Below are 21,412 nucleotides of genomic sequence, written 5' to 3'. Positions count from 1 at the left end.
GCTTGCTATTGAGGATTCTAAAGCTGTAGGGAGATGACTATTTCTTCAGAAACCCTTCTGGTGAGCTTAGGCAACAGCTGGCAGGGATGCTGCAAGCGCTGAGGAGCATCAGCTGCTCTTGCTCTCCCTTTGCGGCTGGAGATGTAACATTGCTGGTTCCTCCCCATCATGAGCATCCCTCTCCTTTGCTATGTTCCCTTCCTCGGGCGTCTTCTGCTTAGAAAATCCCATTAGGCTGCTGTACAAGGAGAGAAGTGCCTGTGTTCACTGATAAATAGCGCTGCAGCGTGTTTGTGTCCCGGCAGCTGGTGGAGCTGGGCGTTGCAATGAGCTCCCGTCCCTGCTCCATCACACAGGTAGTGAGATCAGCCCCGCGAGGGCTGCTCAGTGACCACCTCAAGGCACTGTTTCTCGCTGATGTCCTCTTTTACCAAAGCAAACTTTGGAAAATGAACAGGACTATTTATTTCTTAAGGGGAATGTGGGAGGACCCAGGTACTGGGTGTCCAGAGCCAGAAGACCCACTTCTGCTCTAAGCCCCTAGACCAAACCCTGATGTCAGCTGTGCCATAGCAGTTCTGGGGAGGGTCTAAGCAAACCTCTGGTTAGGAAGAAATTCTTTTCTTAGTCATGCTCCCAAGACACAAGGTTTATCCTAAAAACTTCTTAGCTGCCTGCTTGCAGGAATCACCTGGTGTCTCTGCAAGGGGAAAAATCCCGGTGCTGGTTGTTCCAGCACTAATAGCAGGCTGGCTGTGAAGCTGCTTTGGCACCTGAAGGCACCACCGCAGAATTATTTCCATACGTAAAGCCCTGTCCCCTGCAGCAGAGCTCATCCCCTCCTGCAGGAAAGCATTCGTGGGAACTGCTCAGCCACTGCCAAACTTTCTCTTGGTGCAAAACTTCTTCCCTGTTGCTCCTTCGTGTCAGCATTTAGTTTATATTTTGTTCATCTGAAAAAAAAAAAAAGAAAAAAAAAAAGCAGCGGCCTCCAAACCATTTCCTCTTTCTGCGAGACGCGCTGCTGAGCCAGGAGACAAACACAGCTTGTGGGGTTTGACAAACTCTGACCGTGCATCTCCCTCGGGTTGGGTTTAGTGGGGGTGAAATCCTGCTGCACTGAAAGCCAGAGCATCGGTGCGGAAGGTAAGAGCCCATGGGTGCTTGGCTGTGCTGGCTGCACTGCGGGGGAGATCTGCCCTGGGCTCTCCTGGCGGGTTGGTGGGGTCAGGGACCTTCCTACGAGCATCTCTTGTGGGCTTGGTTGTCCCAGGGATGTGAATGCTCTTTGGTGGCTCCAGAGGGAGCCCAGGGTAACTTGCATGGGCTGCAGGGCAAATAGGAACAAATCCCAACTGCCGTGTCCATTGCCTGGAGGGATGAAGGTGAGGTTATAACAAAGGAAGCCTTAGACCAGAGGTAGACCTCTGCTGGTGTGCCTGCCTAAACTGGGACCAAAGCAGGCAAAGACTGGTCTGTGCACGCACACACAGCCACAGATAAACCGCGGTGGAGGCCTTCATCTGCAGCAGGGTTAGATCTCATTGGAACCCAGTCATGGGATGCAGCCCATGATTGTTATGAAAAAGAGCTCCTTTGTGAAACCTCTGTGCCAAAACACACAACAGTGCTTGAAGCAGAGAATGAGTGAGTTGTGGCCGAAGCTGGGTGAAAAGAGGTAGAAAAAGTGGAGGGAGAAGGTTATGGAAGCACCAAACTCAGCTTGGGTATGTATCTTCAGACATATCTTCCAAAAAAGGCTGCCAAAAGCTTTCTGGGCACAAAGCTGGCTGAAAATAGGATGGACCAGGTACCTCAGATGATCTTTTCTGATGCCCGTGAGCAGGAAGGCAGCCTTGCACATTGTATGCAAAAGGGTAAGGATGTGGCATCCTGGCCCCATCGCTAGATTTTCCTTCTTGCAGGGACAACATCCCACTCCCAATTGATTGGTAGGACCGGTGCATGCTTGATGCCAACCCCTGTGGTTGCTCCTTTCTCCAGGAGCTATCTGAGCCTGGGAGACGGTCCCTGCTGCTCTACTGGAAGGTGTGGGCAAGGTGCAAGCCCAGAGCAAGCTACACGTAAGCTTGCGAGGTCAGATACCTCCATGATCGCGGCTAATGCAGCGCAGGTCTCACAACAAGGGCGTCCCAATGCGTCAAGACTTGGGATCTGAGAAGTGGAGAAGAAGGGGTTGAGGTGGGGAGAGCCCCGAAGGCTCTCAAAGGGGAGGGTTTGGGGCAGGGCTGGAGCTGGGGAGCTCCTCTCCGCCCATGGCAGGGGGATAGCTTCATGAGGCTAAAGCTAGCTTCCCAAAAACCCTGGAGGTCACACGGGAAAGCTGCAGTGGGAGGAAGTGAGCGTGGCTGCGGGTTTGCATCAGAAGTCCTGGCCTATCCTCTCTCCCTGGGGACGTGGCTCCTGCAGACTCTGGTGCTCCAGGGCCCGGGATGCCAACCGGTTCAAGGAACCGATCCTGCCAAAAATAACCTTTCTGAAAAGACCAATGACTAGTTTTTTTGGCTGGACTAACTCCCCAGGGTGGCTCAGAGCAGGCACGGGGTGGGAATGTGCTGCAGAAGGGCTCTGTTGCAGCCCAAATTCAACCAAAAAGCCTTGAACTGCCAAGAAACTCATCTGAAGAAGCTGGCTTTCCTTTTTTGCTGTGTTTTGTTCCAAAAACCTCTTCTAGGTCTGTACCTAGAGCTGGGTAGAGACCAGCTGTCTTTAGCTGGGAAGGCAAGGGGATGCACGGAGCAAGCCCTGCTTTGGGTGATGTGCTCGAGTTCCTCCTGGAACAAATCTCCTCTTTTTAGACCCCAAATTAAACTGGCCCTTCGTTCAGGGAAAGAAATCCCTTCACAGCTGGGAGACTTTGAATCTGAATCCTCCTTTGAATTTTCTGAGCCATTTATATTAAGCAGTGCTTGTAACAGATGGATGCTTAAACACAGTGATTTAGGTGAATATTGTATTAGAATGCCTTGGGAGCCAGAAAACACAGTTTCCATGGAAGTTCCTCACTGAAATTAAATCATATTTTCCCATTTATTGTTGCCGATTAACAGCACGATATTTAGGATGCTTAATATGCACCAAGTGATACCTTTTGGCAACCGGCGAGTTTGCGGGAAGGAGCAGTAAGTCGAGAGGAGCTCTGCTGTGCTCTTTGCCTGGAGTTAAGCTTTGGGCGACCTCCTGTCTCTCTAGATAAATAGCTGTCATTAAATAAGGTCAGCTCCTAACGACCTCTCTCAGGGCTCCGCTAATTCAGCTATTTCTGCACTCTTTCGGGAGAGCGCCGAGCGTGTTTTAGCATCTCGGGTTTTTAGCAAAACGCAGCCGCGGGAGCACGCGGAGCACGTCAGGAGCTGTTTGAAGGCGCTGGGCATCGCAAAAGGACCACCTGAATTAGCAGCCTGTGCTAGGCAGCCGTGCTGGGAGGGATTTTGCGCAGACCTCAGCTGGAAGAGGCATTGCCCTGGCAGCTGAGCAGCAAAAATGTCACCCTGAGTGCTAACGAGAAAGCAGAAACACAGCTTTTTCCCCTAAATCAGGCTAGAGAAGGCACCCTGGGGTTTCAAAATCAAACTTTTTCTCAAACTTCCTTAAAAATTTAACTTATTCCTTCGCTAGGCTCTTCTTTCCCTAAGGCGAGAGAGGAAGTGGAACCATCTACCCATATTGATTTTTTAAAGTATTTGGTTTTATTCCAGACTATTTTACAAAGCTTCAGAAAACCACAGTATTTAGATGCAAAGCTGAATGTTTAAGAGGGGGCTTTTGGATCAGGTCTCTGTAAATCTTTATCCTACTTGCTGGTCTATCTGTCTATCCTGTAATCATTAAATGGCTATATAACAAGTTGCCCAGCCAAGCAGGTATTTTTCTAAATACCATAATGCAGTGATTATGCTGTCTTTTAAAAATTGTTCCCTTGGTTTTGAAAACCGATTAAGAATGGCGGCATTTATATTTCACTTCTAGATATAACGACACTGTATTTTGTATATTCATACTTCTTCACATAAAACCTGCGCATGTATATAGTAAGAATGAATAATATTCTTCACAAATATGTGAAGCTTTTAAAGCATTAATGTCCCAGCTAAAACCCCTACAAATTAAATTGTTTTGGAGAAGAAATGAAGGCAAAATCCTGAATTCCCTGCTTTTCTGCCGGCGCTACCCTCTTTAAATGGCCAGTTACGCACTTCTCGGCGGCCCCACGGTTATCTCTTCCTACAGAAAGTCCTGATGCAGTGGGAAGATGCATTTATCAGTGCTGTTCCTCCATTCAGGCCTGCCCTGGCTTGCTGTTAGCACGCGGTTTTACTGCCCAGGTGTAACGGGTGCATCGCTTTATTATGCATTTAGGGGAGCCGCTATTTTCTGTGCTGGTGTAAATCACATCTGACCGATGCTTAGCGTAACCTGGATGGCACGGTGGTTTAAAGTCCCGCTTTAATCCACACAGGACTGATTCCCAGTGATTTTTCTCCGAGCAGTAGGAGAGTGGAAGGAAACAGTGGTATGAGATTGGACCAAGACAGGACTCAGCTAAACCCAGATTTCTCCGCAGCGGGTCTGCAGTGGCTGGAGGAAGGTCACGGGGAGAGCAATGCCCGCATGTGCCGGCCTTTGGGAATGGGGGGGGGTTAACCTGGGAGGGAGACTCGATTTTGGGGAGGCAAGGGCAACTGCACACCACTCCCCAAAATAGTGCTGGACCAAGTCCAGCTCTCCTTTAGACTCTCCACGGCTGATGCCAAAGCCTCTCTCCGTCCTGGTGAGCGCCGAGGAGGTTCAGATCCGGGCTGATCCGAGGCAGCTCCAAGGGAAATGTCTTGCACATTGGCAGTAGCACAGAATCTCCCAAGGCTGCTTCATGCCGCCTCTCCAGGCAGCCTGGAAAGCTCTGGCTGCCCAGAGGCATCCTCGTCCAGCTTCTCTTGGAGACTGCCTCCCTCTAGTGAGAGCCACAGCGACCCACACGCCGGCCCTGGCCTTCCTCCCGGGTGCTGTGCAGCACGCATGGAGGGTGCTGCATGCGTCTTGGGTGCTGTGAATGTCTCAGATGCAGTGCTGCATGCATGGAGGGTGCTGCATGTGTCTTGGGTGCTGTGAATGTCTCAGATGCTGTGCTGCACGCATGGAGGGTGCTGCATGTGTCTTGGGTGCTGTGAATGTCTCAGATGCGGTGCTGCACGCATGGAGGGTGCTGCATGCGTCTTGGGTGCTGTGAATGTCTCAGATGCTCTGCTGCACACATGGAGGGTGCTGCATGTGTCTTGGGTGCTGTGAATGTCTCAGATGCGGTGCTGCACGCATGGAGGGTGCTGCATGCGTCTTGGGTGCTGTGAATGTCTCAGATGCTGTGCTGCACGCATGGAGGGTGCTGCGTGTGTCTTGGGTGCTGTGAATGTCTCAGATGCAGTGCTGCACGCATGGAGGGTGCTGCATGTGTCTTGGGTGCTGTGAATGTCTCAGATGCTGTGCTGCACGCATGGAGGGTGCTGCATGCGCCTTCGGTGCTGTGAATGTCTCAGATGCTGTGCTGCACGCATGGAGGGTGCTGCATGTGTCTTGGGTGCTGTGAATGTCTCACATGCGGTGCTGCATGCATGGAGGGTGCTGCGTGTGTCTTGGGTGCTGTGAATGTCTCATGCTCTGCTGCACGCATGGAGGGTGCTGCATGTGTCTTGGGTGCTGTGAATGTCTCAGATGCTCTGCTGCACGCATGGAGGGGGCTGCATGCATCTTGGGTGCTGTGAATGTCTCAGATGCTGTGCTGCACGGATGGAGGGTGCTGCATGTGTCTTGGGTGCTGTGAATGTCTCAGATGCAGTGCTGCACGCATGGAGGGTGCTGCATGTGTCTTGGGTGCTGTGAATGTCTCAGATGCTGTGCTGCACGCATGGAGGGTGCTGCATGCATCTTGGGTGCTGTGAATGTCTCAGATGCTGTGCTGCATGCATGGAGGGTGCTGCGTGTGTCTTGGGTGCTGTGAATGTCTCAGATGCTCTGCTGCACGCATGGAGGGTGCTGCATGTGTCTTGGGTGCTGTGAATGTCTCATGCTGTGCTGCACGCATGGAGGGTGCTGCATGCATCTTGGGTGCTGTGAATGTCTCAGATGCTGTGCTGCACGCATGGAGGGTGCTGCATGCGTCTTGGGTGCTGTGAATGTCTCATGCTGTGCTGCATGCATGGAGGGTGCTGCATGCGTCTTGGGTGCTGTGAATGTCTCAGATGCTCTGCTGCACGCATGGAGGGTGCTGCATGTGTCTTGGGTGCTGTGAATGTCTCAGATGCTCTGCTGCACGCATGGAGGGTGCTGCATGTGTCTTGGGTGCTGTGAATGTCTCAGATGCTCTGCTGCACGCATGGAGGGTGCTGCATGTGTCTTGGGTGCTGTGAATGTCTCATGCTGTGCTGCACGCATGGAGGGTGCTGCGTGTGTCTTGGGTGCTGTGAATGTCTCAGATGCAGTGCTGCATGCATGGAGGGTGCTGCATGCATCTTGGGTGCTGTGAATGTCTCAGATGCTGTGCTGCACGCATGGAGGGTGCTGCATGCGTCTTGGGTGCTGTGAATGTCTCAGATGCTGTGCTGCACGGATGGAGGGTGCTGCATGCGTCTTGGGTGCTGTGAATGTCTCAGATGCTGTGCTGCACGGATGGAGGGTGCTGCATGCGTCTTGGGTGCTGTGAATGTCTCAGATGCTGTGCTGCACGCATGGAGGGTGCTGCATGTGTCTTGGGTGCTGTGAATGTCTCAGATGCTGTGCTGCACGCATGGAGGGTGCTGCGTGTGTCTTGGGTGCTGTGAATGTCTCAGATGCTCTGCTGCACGCATGGAGGGTGCTGCATGTGTCTTGGGTGCTGTGAATGTCTCAGATGCTCTGCTGCACGCATGGAGGGTGCTGCATGTGTCTTGGGTGCTGTGAATGTCTCAGATGCTCTGCTGCACGCATGGAGGGTGCTGCATGCGTCTTGGGTGCTGTGAATGTCTCAGATGCTCTGCTGCACGCATGGAGGGTGCTGCATGCGTCTTGGGTGCTGTGAATGTCTCATGCTGTGCTGCACGCATGGAGGGTGCTGCATGCATCTTGGGTGCTGTGAATGTCTCATGCTCTGCTGCACGCATGGAGGGTGCTGCATGTGTCTTGGGTGCTGTGAATGTCTCAGATGCAGTGCTGCACGCATGGAGGGTGCTGCATGCGTCTTGGGTGCTGTGAATGTCTCAGATGCTGTGCTGCACGCATGGAGGGTGCTGCATGCGTCTTGGGTGCTGTGAATGTCTCATGCTCTGCTGCACGCATGGAGGGTGCTGCATGCGTCTTGGGTGCTGTGAATGTCTCAGATGCTGTGCTGCACGCATGGAGGGTGCTGCATGTGTCTTGGGTGCTGTGAATGTCTCAGATGCTCTGCTGCACGCATGGAGGGTGCTGCATGCGTCTTGGGTGCTGTGAATGTCTCAGATGCTGTGCTGCACGCATGGAGGGTGCTGCATGTGTCTTGGGTGCTGTGAATGTCTCAGATGCTGTGCTGCATGCATGGAGGGTGCTGCATGCATCTTGGGTGCTGTGAATGTCTCATGCTGTGCTGCACGCATGGAGGGTGCTGCATGCGTCTTGGGTGCTGTGAATGTCTCATGCTGTGCTGCATGCATGGAGGGTGCTGCATGCATCTTGGGTTCTGTGAATGTCTCATGCTCTGCTGCATGCATCTTGGGTGCTGTGAATGTCTCATGCTGTGCTGCACGCATGGAGGGTGCTGCATGCGTCTTGGGTGCTGTGAATGTCTCAGATGCTCTGCTGCATGCATGGAGGGTGCTGCATGCATCTTGGGTGCTGTGAATGTCTCATGCTCTGCTGCATGCATCTTGGGTGCTGTGAATGTCTCATGCTGTGCTGCACGCATGGAGGGTGCTGCATGCGTCTTGGGTGCTGTGAATGTCTCATGCGGTGCTGCACGCATGGAGGGTGCTGCATGCGTCTTGGGTGCTGTGAATGTCTCAGATGCTGTGCTGCACGCATGGAGGGTGCTGCATGCGTCTTGGGTGCTGTGAATGTCTCATGCTGTGCTGCACGCATGGAGGGTGCTGCGTGCATCTTGGGTGCTGTGAATGTCTCAGATGCTGTGCTGCATGCATGGAGGGTGCTGCATGCATCTTGGGTGCTGTGAATGTCTCAGATGCTGTGCTGCACGCATGGAGGGTGCTGCATGCATCTTGGGTGCTGTGAATGTCTCAGATGCTCTGCTGCATGCATGGAGGGTGCTGCATGCGTCTTGGGTGCTGTGAATGTCTCAGATGCTGTGCAGCACGCATGGAGGGTGCTGCATGTGTCTTGGGTGCTGTGAATGTCTCAGATGCTGTGCTGCACGCATGGAGGGTGCTGCATGTGTCTTGGGTGCTGTGAATGTCTCAGATGCTGTGCTGCACGCATGGAGGGTGCTGCGTGCGTCTTGGGTGCTGTGAATGTCTCAGATGCTCTGCTGCACGCATGGAGGGTGCTGCATGTGTCTTGGGTGCTGTGAATGTCTCAGATGCTCTGCTGCACGCATGGAGGGTGCTGCATGTGTCTTGGGTGCTGTGAATGTCTCAGATGCTCTGCTGCACACATGGAGGGTGCTGCATGTGTCTTGGGTGCTGTGAATGTCTCAGATGCTCTGCTGCACGCATGGAGGGTGCTGCATGTGTCTTGGGTGCTGTGAATGTCTCAGATGCTGTGCTGCACGCATGGAGGGTGCTGCATGTGTCTTGGGTGCTGTGAATGTCTCAGATGCTCTGCTGCACGCATGGAGGGTGCTGCATGTGTCTTGGGTGCTGTGAATGTCTCAGATGCTCTGCTGCACGCATGGAGGGTGCTGCATGTGTCTTGGGTGCTGTGAATGTCTCAGATGCTCTGCTGCACGCATGGAGGGTGCTGCATGCATCTTGGGTGCTGTGAATGTCTCATGCTCTGCTGCACGCATGGAGGGTGCTGTGCATGTATCTCGGGCGCATGTCTTGGATATTGCATAGGCCTTGAGCGCTGTGCATGTCATGGGTGCTAGATTAACCGGAGCCCCTGAGCTGAGTGTGTGGCAGCTTCCTGCTGCGTGGTGCTGCCCAGGGAGCCGCGGCGATGCCCGAGACAGGAGGGTGGAGTGGCACAGACAATTCCTGATCTGGCACGAGATCTGCAATACACAGATGAACAGGCAGCTGTGAACCAGCAGCCTGAATTTATACTGAATTGGTGCTTTGTGTCAAGTGGCTGCTGTGTTTTTAATCTAATCCTAGAGCCCCCGGGCAGGATTTGTTGTGCTGCTGGATTTTTCATTTGCCAGCAAGGGTATGATTTCATCAAATGAGCTGTATAATTTCACCACAATCTCAAGGGCTTGCCTGCAGCTTAGCTCCTCCAGGCTGCCCTTAGCAACCAGCGCAGGCAAAACGGAGCTACGCCGCCAAAGGGGCCTTTCCCACCCGCAGGAGCATCCCCCCGCAGCGATGCGCGGCGACACGTGAGCATGTGGCACTCCTGCCCTTGCCCTCTGCCTTGTTAGAGCAGAGCCTCTGCTCCTGGCACGGCCGTAGCCGTTGGCTCCAAAGGATTTGGATGCCATCCTAAATCGGTAGCAGGCAGCAGCTCTCGCCGGGGGACGCGCAGGAAAAATGGTGTGAGCTGCGTGGCTGGAGGCAAGCAGGGCGGCGAGCTACGAGCATCCTCAGCTTGTCTGGGCTGACCTGCAGGCTCTTGACCCTGCTGTGAGGGTGGGTGGAGGGGGGAATATTTATTGCCCCAGCAGCAAGGATGATGGTTCATGTTTTTTCCAGCCAGAGGAGTTAAGGCCGCTGCAGAGCTCTCAGGGAGGCGTGTTGCACACAGAGCTGGAGGGACAGGGGAAAACAAGATCAGCTGTTCCCTCACTCCTCCTTGCAAATAGGTTAATTCCCTTCCCACACAACCAGAGACCCTCGGGCAGCCGGCGTGCCGCAAATCACAGCGGCGACGGGGGCTCGCTCAGGAGCTGCAGCAGGGTCAGTGCCGCTGACATGCAAGCTGCAAATCTGCCAGGTGGGGAACACATGCAAGCATGGCAAGCAAGAGCAGCGAGAGGGCTTGTTTCCAAGCCCTCCTGCCTTGGCAGCTGATGGGGTTTCAAAAGGGAAATGTTGTTTTCAATGCCTGAAGTGAAAGGTGGCAGGTTTATGTCGGGGATGAGCGTGGCAGCGGCTGGCAGCTGCGGAGTCCCCAAGCGACAGAGGAGCGAGAGATCACCCACAGGCAAGAAATCTGGGGAATGGCAGCAGACTGCAGTGTCTGTTTTGATCACACTTAGAGAATGAGCAGGATTTATTGCACGGAAGGCAAAAAATAAATGAGCTGAATGTGCTAGAAAAATGGAGTCTGGAGAGAAGTACATGCCAAGCAGTAATGCTTCAGGGTATATGTGTGTAATTTGGCCAGTTAGTGAGAAAATCAATATTGTGGGCCAAGATCAGAATGCAGCTTTTCTGGACTTTGAGGCTCCCTCCAGATTTGGGCCTATGTCTGTTTTGCTTCTGCCCTATGTTGATAAAGGCTGAATATCGATGCTTTTGGGGGCTACCAGTTAAGGGGAAGAGCTCACAGGCACTGGAGGCAAATTGATTTTCCTTAAGGAGACCTGCTTGGAAGTCACCAGCACAGAAAGTCTGGCTCTGCTGGGTCACAGGAGCCAGCCTGCAATGATATCTGCGTGTGCCCCACCAAAAAGATCTATTAATAATAACCACATCCACATCCCAGGGGCAGGTTTCCCCTGCCGGCCCACATCTCCCTGCTCATCTGCTCCCCAGGCCACCTCCCAGCCCCGAGACGGGATCAACCAGGGCTTTGATTTCAAAGCCTGCTTTTTTTTTTTTTTTCTTTTCCTCCTTTTTTCTCTTGTTTTACTTTGCCCTCCTGCTAAATTTCTTCCCTCCTTGAAGATACATATCTTCTCCTCCCTGCTTTTGGGCTTTTTATATAGCACCTATTAGCCTGCTACCAACGTGTCGATGAGGGGGAGCACAGATGTGCCACAGGTCCCAGCCTCCCTCTGACCCCCCTCCACTAAATCCCCCAGGACTCGAGAGGTCTGGAAAGCCGATAGCTACAGTTCCCCTGGGTGCCATATAACAGCAAGGGGCTGTTTCCACCAAAGGGTCCCTGACACACAGCCCAGCCCATACATCAGCTGGGGGACTTTGATTCAGATAGTGATCTGCACAGGGCTCGCCTTCAATCGAGGGCGAGGGATGGGGTTTATGACTCCAGTTTCCCCCAGACGATTGCCCATCGGCATCAGAGGGAATGGCATCGGCTGTTATCAGGACTCAGAGCCATGGTATGGAATAATGGGGTCTTCTCCTGGTGTGGGGGGGGAGATGAGGGGTGCAGGGAAATCGGGGCAGGTTTCTCCTTGTCTCTCCAAGAAAGTGGTAACTGAGCCTGACCCACTCCTAGACCAAGAGCGGAGATTCCCTATGACACATTTTGTTTAATATTAGAGATAGCTGGGGAAATAGGAGTGGAAGAAAATGTGTAAAGGCTGTATTTGAGCACACGGTACTCCTCCTACCCTCCCTCCCCTGCCCTCAGACCGGACAGACTCCAGCAGCCGTGCCCGGTACCTGCGCTTTTGCCTGCAGGGCAAAACTGGGGCAAGGAAGAAATAGGGAGAAATCGGCCACTTTCTGAGAAAAGGCAGCGTTACACCACGCAGGTGCAAATACCTGCAGTGCTAGTCTGTACGCTGGATACTAACTGCACCTCCTGAAGGATTAATGGGGTTGGAGGCAGGGAGCTTCTGTCTGCTGTGTTTTACAGTGCCCACTGCCTTGCCCCAAGGTGCTCCCCTCGTGCCAAGGCTAGCTTCAGCCCTGCAGCTGGTTTTGGGGTGTGCAGCCAAAAATACACCCCCAGGGCAGCGGCTGTTTGCACCTATTCCCCTGCTGCACGCCCAGACCCCTCTGGGGTGCGTTAGAGACGGGCTTGGTTGCATTTTGGCTTGCTTGCTTTCTTCCCACTGGAACTAAATCTTCAGCCAAATCTGCGATCAGGTTTATAGGAGGGGGTGTCGCCCCAACTTTCTGGGATCAGAGATGCGCTGGCGCAGCTCAGGGAGCATCTCCAGGTACGGGGCTGAGCAGCTGCAAAGCTGTGTTGCAGGAGCTGCTGCTCATCCCTGCCAGCAGCCCTGAGCCCTCCTCTGCCGAGTGGTAGCCAGCCGCGTTCCCAAACAGTATCTGCTGTTGTTGCATTAATTACAGTAATCTAATGGGAAATGTAAACAGGAAAGCTCCGGGGGGAGATAAGGGGCACAGGGACGCGAGGCAGGGGCTGACAAGCTCCCTCTGGCGCGAGGAATGGAGTTCAGAGGAAAGTTCACTTTCCAGCTAGCGGCTGGCTGCCGCTCAAAGGCGTTAATTGGGGCGGCCAGATAGCAACTGGGACAGTGTCCCCGGCCATTTCCCCTTTCGGTGACAATCGCATTCCTGAGGCTTGAAGTTCAGCTGCAGAGACCTAACGCCTTCGGTGCATGAAGGGGCTGGGGCACTGCGTTGCTGTGAGAGAGATTATTGGGTTGTGTTTTGTTTTTTTTTTTAATCAGCCGGGTTTTAATCCCACCCAAGCGGAGCAGCACTGCTCTGCTGCCAGCTGGCCAAGGAAAGGCTGAGGTGGATGGAGATGGCTCTCCCCTGGGTCTTTCTCAGTGCAAGGTGTCAGAGATGGGTGCATCAGATGGGCAGGACCAGCGAACTCGGTGTTTGGGCTTTAAACCTCTCACCCCGCTTCATCTAGAGCAGAAACCAGCCTGCAAAAGCTGCTGCATCGATGTGCTGGAAGCGCCTGGGTGAAGCAGGGTTTCCCGTGTGCCGCACGGTGCCCGGCAGGTGCCTGCGTCCTGGCCCTGGGCTGTCCGTCTGCCCGTCAGCCCTTGCCCTGCTCCTGTCAGCCCCACCAGCACCTTCTGGTTCTGCCTCTTGAGTTTGGATCCAGGGAAAGAGGATACAGGCTTGGGTGGGGAAGGAAAGAGGGTGATGATAAAGAAGCTCCTTCTCCTTTTATTCCACCTTCCCTTTTTATTTTATTCTCCTTTAATTCTCATTTTCATGTCCACAGATTGGTTTCTTTGGCACTTCCCCCTCTTCGGGACTCCAGCTTCCCCTTCTCACCCGCTGTCCTTGCAAATGCTGTGCCTGAGGGAGCAGTGCGCTATAGGTGCCTTATTTTTATGCTTGGAACAACAGCATCCACCACTGTTGAGCACCCAAAAAAGCTCTTTCTTAGCAGTTATCTTCCCAGCGTGCCAGAGATTTCCAACTCTGATCCTGCCTGGAAAGCAGGAGCTGCGTGCAGTGAAGCTGGAGGACCCCAGGAGCATCTTCTCCCTGGGGAAGGTGTGAAGGCAGGCACCCAGCTCATGGCTGGGAGCTCCTGAGGCTGCAGTAACCCCTATGCATTGCTGGGGCTGCTTTGCCCCTATAGCCATAGGGTCTATCAGGGCAGGGTCCCCAGAACCTGCACCCCCCTGGGGCGCTGGGGCCACACAGCGCTGCTGAGCTCCCCGGCGCTCACGTATCATCTCACCTCTCAGCAGAGACTTTTCTTGGCCATTTTAAAACTGGGAGGGGGCAGATCCCAGTTTCCATCCCTGAGACCTCTCTTCTCCTGGATTTTTTTCTCTTGACCAAATCAGAAGGAAACTTATTTTTTTGATCTCAGCTCATTTCTCAGCAATGAGATTTTTTCTTCCCTGGCCACGTTTAGTCTGGGTAGGTGTGTGTGGGGGGGGAAGGGAGGCAGATGAAATTTCTGTTTATGTCACCTCCTTTGGCATTAAAGCAGCAAGTGGGGAATGTTCAAGCTGCCAAAGCCAGTTATTTGTACTAAATCCAGTTTCTACAATAAGAAAATACACTCCATTACATCCCTCACTCCTGCTGCTGGATGCTCCCAGCTCATTGCACGCAGCACCCAGGGGGATCTGGCCCTTAAAGAGCAGGAATCCAGGACAAAAATCCTTCCAAAATACCTGTGGCTGGAAGCCAATGACCTGAAACACAGCAAAACCCGGTGCCAATGCCGAGAAAGCTTCCGCTTGCCTTTGCATTCAGCTTGCACGAAATCTGTGTTCAGTGGATTTGCATGGCGAGGTTGTGACGGGAGCAAGGAGCTGCTGGGGATGGCGGGCTGGGATGCCACGGCCGCCCCCGTGTGCTGGCCCCAGGGCTCCTGCTTGGGTCTGCGTGAGCAGGTCTGGCTGCCCTGTGGCTCTGCTTCCCTGTTCTTGTTCTGGGAAGGATGACCTGAAAATGAAACAGGGCAAATCGTGGTGTCGCTCGGGGCTTCAGCCAGAAACCAGAGCCAGCCTGAGGTGGAGCGAGACCCGGCTTGTGGGCACTTACTGGGCATGCTGTGACCCCAGTCTTAGCTGAAAATAGAGAAACCTGCTGAGCAGGTGACCCCCCCAGAAGGTGGTATCAGCTTCATTTGGTCCTTAATTTTCTGTGATGAGCTCAAGGGGAGACGTTCTCAATACGGACTGATGGGTGGGAGGAGGGAGATGTGGGACAGCGCTGGTGGGGGGGTTTCTTCTACTACCTGCAGTCATCATTGCTGAGCTGCTAGCTAAACCCCAAAACTGATGGGTGAGAACACAAGAGATGCCGCAAAGGCAAGAAAAAGTGCAGTACCGCTACCCAGTTTCCTCAACTTGGGTGAAAATCCCCTCTCCTTGCAAACCTTGGTGTATATTTTTTTGCAGCCTCTCCACCAGAAGCATCCAGGAGCAGGGCGGCGATAGGGGCAGGCACGTAGGTGGAGCTGGAAACCCTCCAGGGGTGGAATGGCCCCACTACCTGCGTGCGTGGGTGACTTGAGCGAGGTGTTGTTTTGCAGAGGTTGCATGCCAGGCCGGCGATGGAGACCCTGCCAAGACAAATGGCCGTGCTTCCTACAAAGAAAAAGAATTTCTGAATTTCTTCGGAGTGGCCAAGCAGAAGGTAGACTTGATCCAGGGCAGGTCTTGCTTTTGTAGAAGTGTTTCTGGGAGGGAAAAGTGAAAAAAAACCCAACAGGGCGGGCTTTGCGAGATGCTGCAGTGCTGCGCCAGAAGTGTGGGGACCGGGGGCGGCTTGCTGGATCTGCTCCAAAATGCAGCTTTACTATTGAGAGGAAATATATGTACGCGCACGCTTATAGGCGCGTATATTATCTGTGTCTGTCTGTGTAACTACGAGGTGTGGTCATGTTTCATTTCTCCAGAATTTGGCAAAATAGACCAGAATTGAGAACGAAACTCCAAGAATGCATATTTACAAATGAGCTTTCATTTTTGCCTTAGGGAACGGAGGTTTGCTGGGGCTCAGCGAAGATGGGTGAGCCGAGGCCGAAGGGCAGTGGGCTCGTGCAGTGTCGCGCACGGGGTCTCGGCTGCCTGAGGCAACCTCCTGTGTCCTTCCCAGGCTCCACCTCATGGGGCAGCCCCCCGTGTTACGTTACACGTGGTGGTGGTGGTCCCACCGGCTTCGCATCACCCTCCCATCCCGGTAATCCTATCATCAGAGCAAATAATGAAAGCAGAGCCCGTGGCATAGGTGTAATGAGACCAGCTCAGCAGGGCTCTGCTCGAGGGTGAAGAGCAACCCTTGATGATTAAAATTAGTGGGAGCATAACCAAGGCGTCTACAGTCCTTGCTCTGGCTTTCCTACCTGCCCAGAACAGACATTATTTATTTGAATAGGAGGTCTTGCAACTGGAGGTTTCTTGTAACTGATATTTAGGATTTTTTTGGGGCAGAGTTAAATATGGAGAAGAAATGGCTGGAAACAGGCTGTGCATGCTCTAAGGGAAATGAGTCATGCCTGGAGGCAAAAGCCCCTTCCCTGGGGCCTGTGAATGTCCCCAGCATCTCTCAGAGATCCTTGTTACATCCTCCTTTGGTCTGAAAACCAAGCGTCATGACCGGAGTGGATTATAATTTAGTGCCTTTGTCGGAGGAAATTATTTTGCTCAAACAAGATAAATTTAGATTTTTATTCTCAGCCATTTTTCTTTGCAGGCAGGTTTTGTTTCTCTTTCTGAGGATGTCTTTGTCTTTTCCATTTGGAAAGGAAGAAAAAATTCCTCCTGGTGGCCTTGGCAAACCATTTTCCTCTTGCTGCCCCCCACCCCCAGCCTGACCGCGTTGCAGAAATTGTGCGCATCTCTTGTCAAAGTCTAGATTAAATTAATTTTATGGATTTTAAAGATGGTGGAGGTGGTGAGAATCTGCTCCCCTCCCTGCCTTTTGTGGGCATCCGCAGCGCCTCTGCTGCTAAGGCTGTTGCTTTGACTTCATCTGGATTTATATCGGTGTCATTGAGAGCGTAACGCGGCTCTGAACCTCTTTGAACTCTGTTGTCTAGAGGACAAGGAAAGCGTGTAAACCCAGCTATTAAAAAGGCTCTCTTCTAGTGCTGGTCAATTTAAAATACATCTGGAACAATAAAAGGAGTGACCGTGCCAGCGCCGCGCTCGCCGAGCCGTCACCCCATCGTCCTGCCGGCCGCAGACCTCGCTGCTGCCTCTGCCTTGTTTTCCTGGCTTTCAAGTTGTCTTCTTTATAACGAGAGAAAAGCGACGCGTCTGCCAGTCTGCTCTGAAATGCGAGGTTCCCAGAAGGTGAATTTGTGAATGGTTGGCTGGTCATTATGTGCCTCAGGGCCATCATTTTTTTTTTTTCCACGCCAGTTGAGGGAGGAAGTTTGCAGGATGTTATCAGCATCCTGTTGCTGTGACCTGCTGAGCAATAGCATGTAAATATGTCTCCCCTTCACCACACCCCAGTGTCAACCTTTTGGCTCCTGTCTGCTGGCCGTGTTCTGCAAGATTAATGTGTTTTTCAACTGTGGGCAGGACCATATAGCTAAAAGGGATGGATTGTTGTTTTTTTTCTTGGGCGTTTTTTACCGATTTCCCAATATTCAGTCTATAAAGCATTTCTGGCAGCGTTTCTGGAGGGTGTTAATGAGACCACTTCTGGCACGGTGCGGGCATCTTGCCGTGGGACATCGAGCAAACATGGTCAAGGTGCCTGACGTGTCCATGCTTTGCAAGGAAGGCGGGGAGGGGTTTTGGCTTTCTGGGTAGTCACTGATTGGAGAGCACCAACAAAAAACCCCCCACAAAACCACAAAAGAGAATAAAATCAGGAATTATTCTCTTTGCCTTGAGTGAGAACAAATGTTTGCTTTTTAGCTATTTGAGGGGTTTTTCTCCGGAGCAGTCAGTAATGCACAGCTTGGTCGGTCCATGTGCCGTGTTTTCACCAGAAGTCATTATATTGGCCATTATCCACCTAATTCTGTGTTCCCTGTTGCCGGAGCTAGCCAAGCAGAGCAGCTTTCCATTGGAAATAGCTTTTGCACAATCTAATCCTTTGCAGGAAATGCCTTCGTTTCACTGAAAAATGTTGGGAGAAGAATATGAAAGAGATACCCGTTTAAGCCTTCTCATTTCATATTGATGTTCATGTAATTCTAGAATCACACGGTACCTCTAATATTAGCATAATATTTCAATTGCTCTGGAACAAAACATTCCAATGGTTCCTTATATATATATTTAGGCATTCTTGTTCCAAGGGGAAAAAGAGAAGAAAGTGAAGTGCCAACCGCTCAGGCTGCCTCAGGGTGAAAACAAAACTCAGAATCTCCTCTCAGAAGACCTTTTTTGCTCTCTCTCACCCCATCCCTCAGCCCATCCCTCCACGTTGCTGGCCTTGGAGCACCATCTTTGAAGAGCTAGACCCATAAGCTTGGCTCCCCTCCAGGAGCGTCCCACGGGGATGTGCAGCACCCGGGTTCAGACAGCCTGGGCTTGGAAAGATGAGGGAAATTCACTGTCCTGCTGCAGCACTGGTGTCTGGGCTTGACTCGTCCCTCCCACCACCCCTCACTGCTTCCAGATGTGGTACCCAATTTGAGTGGGGTTTAATGGAAGGATGGAGATTTTGGAGACCAGAGGTTCTTGTGCATTTTTGGAAGTGGGTGAGTGGGTAGAGAAGAGCATCGCCTTTACCTCCTGCGTAGGGAGCTGGGCTGAGCACAACCCCCACGAGACACGAGAGACCCTGCAGGGGAAAGAGAATTGTGAACAGCTCAGTGTGGAAAAGGCTTTGCCCAAAATATGGATCATGCTATCCACCAGAGAAGCCAGCTGTGAGCCTGAAAGCCACGGACAGCCATGCTTCATTGGTTTCCCAGCTTGCAGGGCTACTGATGCCTTGCAGTGTGGTTTCTGAACTCCTCGGACGTGCCATCCCAAGTGCGCTGAGAGAGTTGAAGGCTAGGACTGAATTAGGGGTGGGCATCATATGACTGTCCTACTCCTTGCTTTGTTGGAGACAATAGTGGTGTATATGTTCTCAACCAGTACAGCTTCCACCCTGTTTTTGAGGGTTTCTGCTTGCTGGACCCTGCTGCCCCATAAAAGCCAGATGGCCCTGGCACAGAGGCAGAGCTTCAAGCAATTTGGTAGATGCCACCGCTGAAAATTTGGCTGCTCAGTAGTGCCTTGTCGCATGATGCTCCTGGGGCTCCTGCCTGCAGCTCGTCCGTGGGTCCTGCTGCAGCTGTCCTGCCCAGGCTTCCCCATGTCCTCTCCCTGATCTCAGGCTCCCGGCTCTGCTCCTCTCCCCCGGCAGCTGTCCACTCATTGAGAAATTACTCCCCAAGGCTGCTTGGGAATACAAATGAGCATGCAATAGAAACAATAAATTACATCGACTGTCGCGGGTCCTGCCAGGAGTTGCAATATCTGAGGCCGGTTCAAACAGTATTAATTCAACACGCTGACAGAGAAGCTGCTGGAGTTATTGTTATCTCGGTGCCTTGATGGGGCTGTCACCTCCATGCCAGCTGTCTGGGTGACACACGCGTTTAAGGATACTTCCTCGGGAGGGATTTGTTGTTGTCCCTCCTCAATGCAGGTTTGCTTTGCAAATGAAAAACTGCTGGGGACGTGGGTGAGGCTTACAGAGCAGCCCTGGAAATCAGGTCCTGCTTTCCTGGCTCCTGCTAACGGGATTCTCATGGGACCAGCCAAGACCTCCAAGGAGCAATGGTCATCAGGCAAGGCGTATCAGCCATCCTCCTATGTGCTGGTTTGGGATTTAGGCTTTTTAACCCCATGTATGTGCTCAGTGTGAGCTCATGGGGCAGAGTTGGGGTCTGGGTGGCGAGTGCATCAAGGGCTGGAGGCTTTGACGTAGCTGAGGTCAAGCAGAACAACTGGAGCTGCTCTTGGCCCCTGGAGAAGCCAGCGTCAACTTTTATCATCCTGAGGATGCTCGGTGGTGTGCCAGCTGGATGCCCCAAGGTTGTGACATCGTTTGTCTAGAGCTCTTCCTATCCCCAGCAGAACAAGCTGGTGTTTGTTGCAAAAGCAGCCTCCAGCAGGAATAATTCTGATTTAAGGTCCTGTGCGAGCAGATCCTCTCTTAGGGCTCTTCGGGGAAAGGACACTCTAACCCCATTTCTATTCAGTGGCCTATTTTTCATCAGCTCGATGGTAAAGCTGCCTTGGCTGGTCCTTGCTGCCAGCGAGCGGGTTGGTGACGGCTACGCAGCCCTTCGCAGGAGCTGCCAAATAACGTCAACTGTCCCTTTGCACCCTGCGCCTGGGGGATAGTAAATCTGTAGGCAAACATTAGGCCTTCCTGAAAAGCCTGACGTTGCGGGGAGAAAATAAAAAGCTGGAGGGTTTTATTATCTTTCTCCTTATTGTCTTTTTTATTGCCTTTTGGAGTCACCCTGGAGAGCAATCTCCATCCCACATCATGGCCCTGCCAGACTTCCTCTGCTGTCGCTGTGACCTAAGAAGTCCAGGCCAATGCCTTCCTCTGCTCAGAGCATTAACAAACCCAGCCCCTCGTTACAGCCCTAAACTCAGTGGAGCCCTTTTTCTGCATAGTCTGGGGCTACAGTTTGTCTCCCTGGGCTTTTCCCCCCAAACCATCATCCCTTCTCCTTGCAAATAGGGGCGAGAAGCCGCACTTGCATTTGGGAAACGGAGAGGTTGCAGGTTCCTTGTCTGCAGGGCTGGTGCCGTGGTGGGAAGTCTCTGAAATTCCCTGATAATCCAGGGCTGGCTCCGAGGGCGGTCTGTGCGGGGGAGAGGCTCGGCATCTGGCAGGAACCCGGAGAGATGCTTCTTGCAGGGAAACTATGTGCTCTGCTGATTCATTAGGCACTTATCTCCTTCTCCTGCTCTTAAGGAAGGCAGTGTTGGAGCGGAGGAGGTATGGGGCAGACCAGGAGGCCAGTTGCAACGTGTATGTACCCTTTAAAGAGAAATTAGAAGCGAGACACCGTTGCTGAGGTCAGCGTGAGATTATAGGGACTCCTTTTTGCTCTTATCTCTCCAAAGTATGTGGCCAGGCCTCTGCTTTCCTGGGAAATCAGGAGTCAAATAAAAAATGTATATTGACAAACTGGGGTAAATGCACTGACGCTAATGTTCTCTTGCAACAACGTGCCCGGCTGCATCCCCAGCTAGAGACAGGCCTCATCTGTTAACGTCAAGCCCTGGGGGTACTCGATGCCTTATTCCAACGTTGCTGTAGCCAGTGGGGTTTTCCAGCAAGAAGTCATGCTCCATCGTGTGGTTAGGGAACTGCGAAACAGCAGATGCGATGGTGGTAACTTCTAGGGTACATCCATACTGTAATTTCTCGGTGTTGACTGAGGTTTGGCTTGGAGGCATTGTCTGGCTTTTCCAAATCAAAAGCAAAGACATCTTTTAAGGAAAAAAAACTAATTGCAATTTCCTCCCAGTTTTTGCTTGCTCCTGGCCCCCCATTCTTGCTCCCCTTTCTGAGAAAGCAGGGGATTTTTCAGTCTAAAAGGAAGGAAGGGTAACCTGCCATCAACCGGTCATCATCTGGCGAAGGCCTGCAAACCTGGAGGAAACGTGTACCCCAGCAGCCCATATTTCAACGACTGGGCTCTGTGTGGGCAGCCAGCTTAGGATCTGTGCTTGCAGGGTCTGACCTTTCTCTCCCAACAGTGACTAAGGTCCAACTTCCTTTCCTATGTACCTTCTCCCTTTGGCAACAACTCTGATATAAATTCATTAATAACATGCTTACACACCTGTTTCTGTGGGTGGAGTTGGTCAAAAAATAAGCTCTGTTTTCCCAGGACATTTTTCTGAGAAACTTTTTCTGGCCAAAAAATTATCGACGGGATTTTCTTTCTCTGTTTCCTTCAAAGAATGAGGCATTGGTTTACCTTCCGCAAAACGTTGAAAAATTTGGCTTAAAATGGGAATGTTCTCCCAAAGCATTAAGCCAGCCTGCTTCTTTTCCATCCCTACGGATGCTGGGTTTGGTCAGCTGCTTTCATG

General features: G+C 52.3%; 1 long non-coding RNA gene across 1 annotated transcript in view; it reads left to right on the top strand.

Annotated features, from left to right (window-relative positions):
* The first annotated feature begins 826 nt into the window (after positions 1–826).
* Positions 827–21,412, top strand: part of LOC135314812 (uncharacterized) — a 38,296-nt gene continuing 17,710 nt past the window's right edge. The window contains exons 1-2 of the long non-coding RNA XR_010374311.1: positions 827–1,146; positions 14,923–15,026. This is a non-coding gene — a long non-coding RNA (uncharacterized LOC135314812). The remainder of the gene's footprint in view (positions 1,147–14,922; positions 15,027–21,412) is intronic.

The sequence above is a fragment of the Phalacrocorax carbo genome, chromosome 8 (assembly GCF_963921805.1).
Source record: "Phalacrocorax carbo chromosome 8, bPhaCar2.1, whole genome shotgun sequence".
Classification (NCBI taxonomy): domain Eukaryota; kingdom Metazoa; phylum Chordata; class Aves; order Suliformes; family Phalacrocoracidae; genus Phalacrocorax; species Phalacrocorax carbo.
Note: the sequence above shows the minus strand (reverse complement) of the source record. Positions and strands in the feature narration are given on the sequence as shown.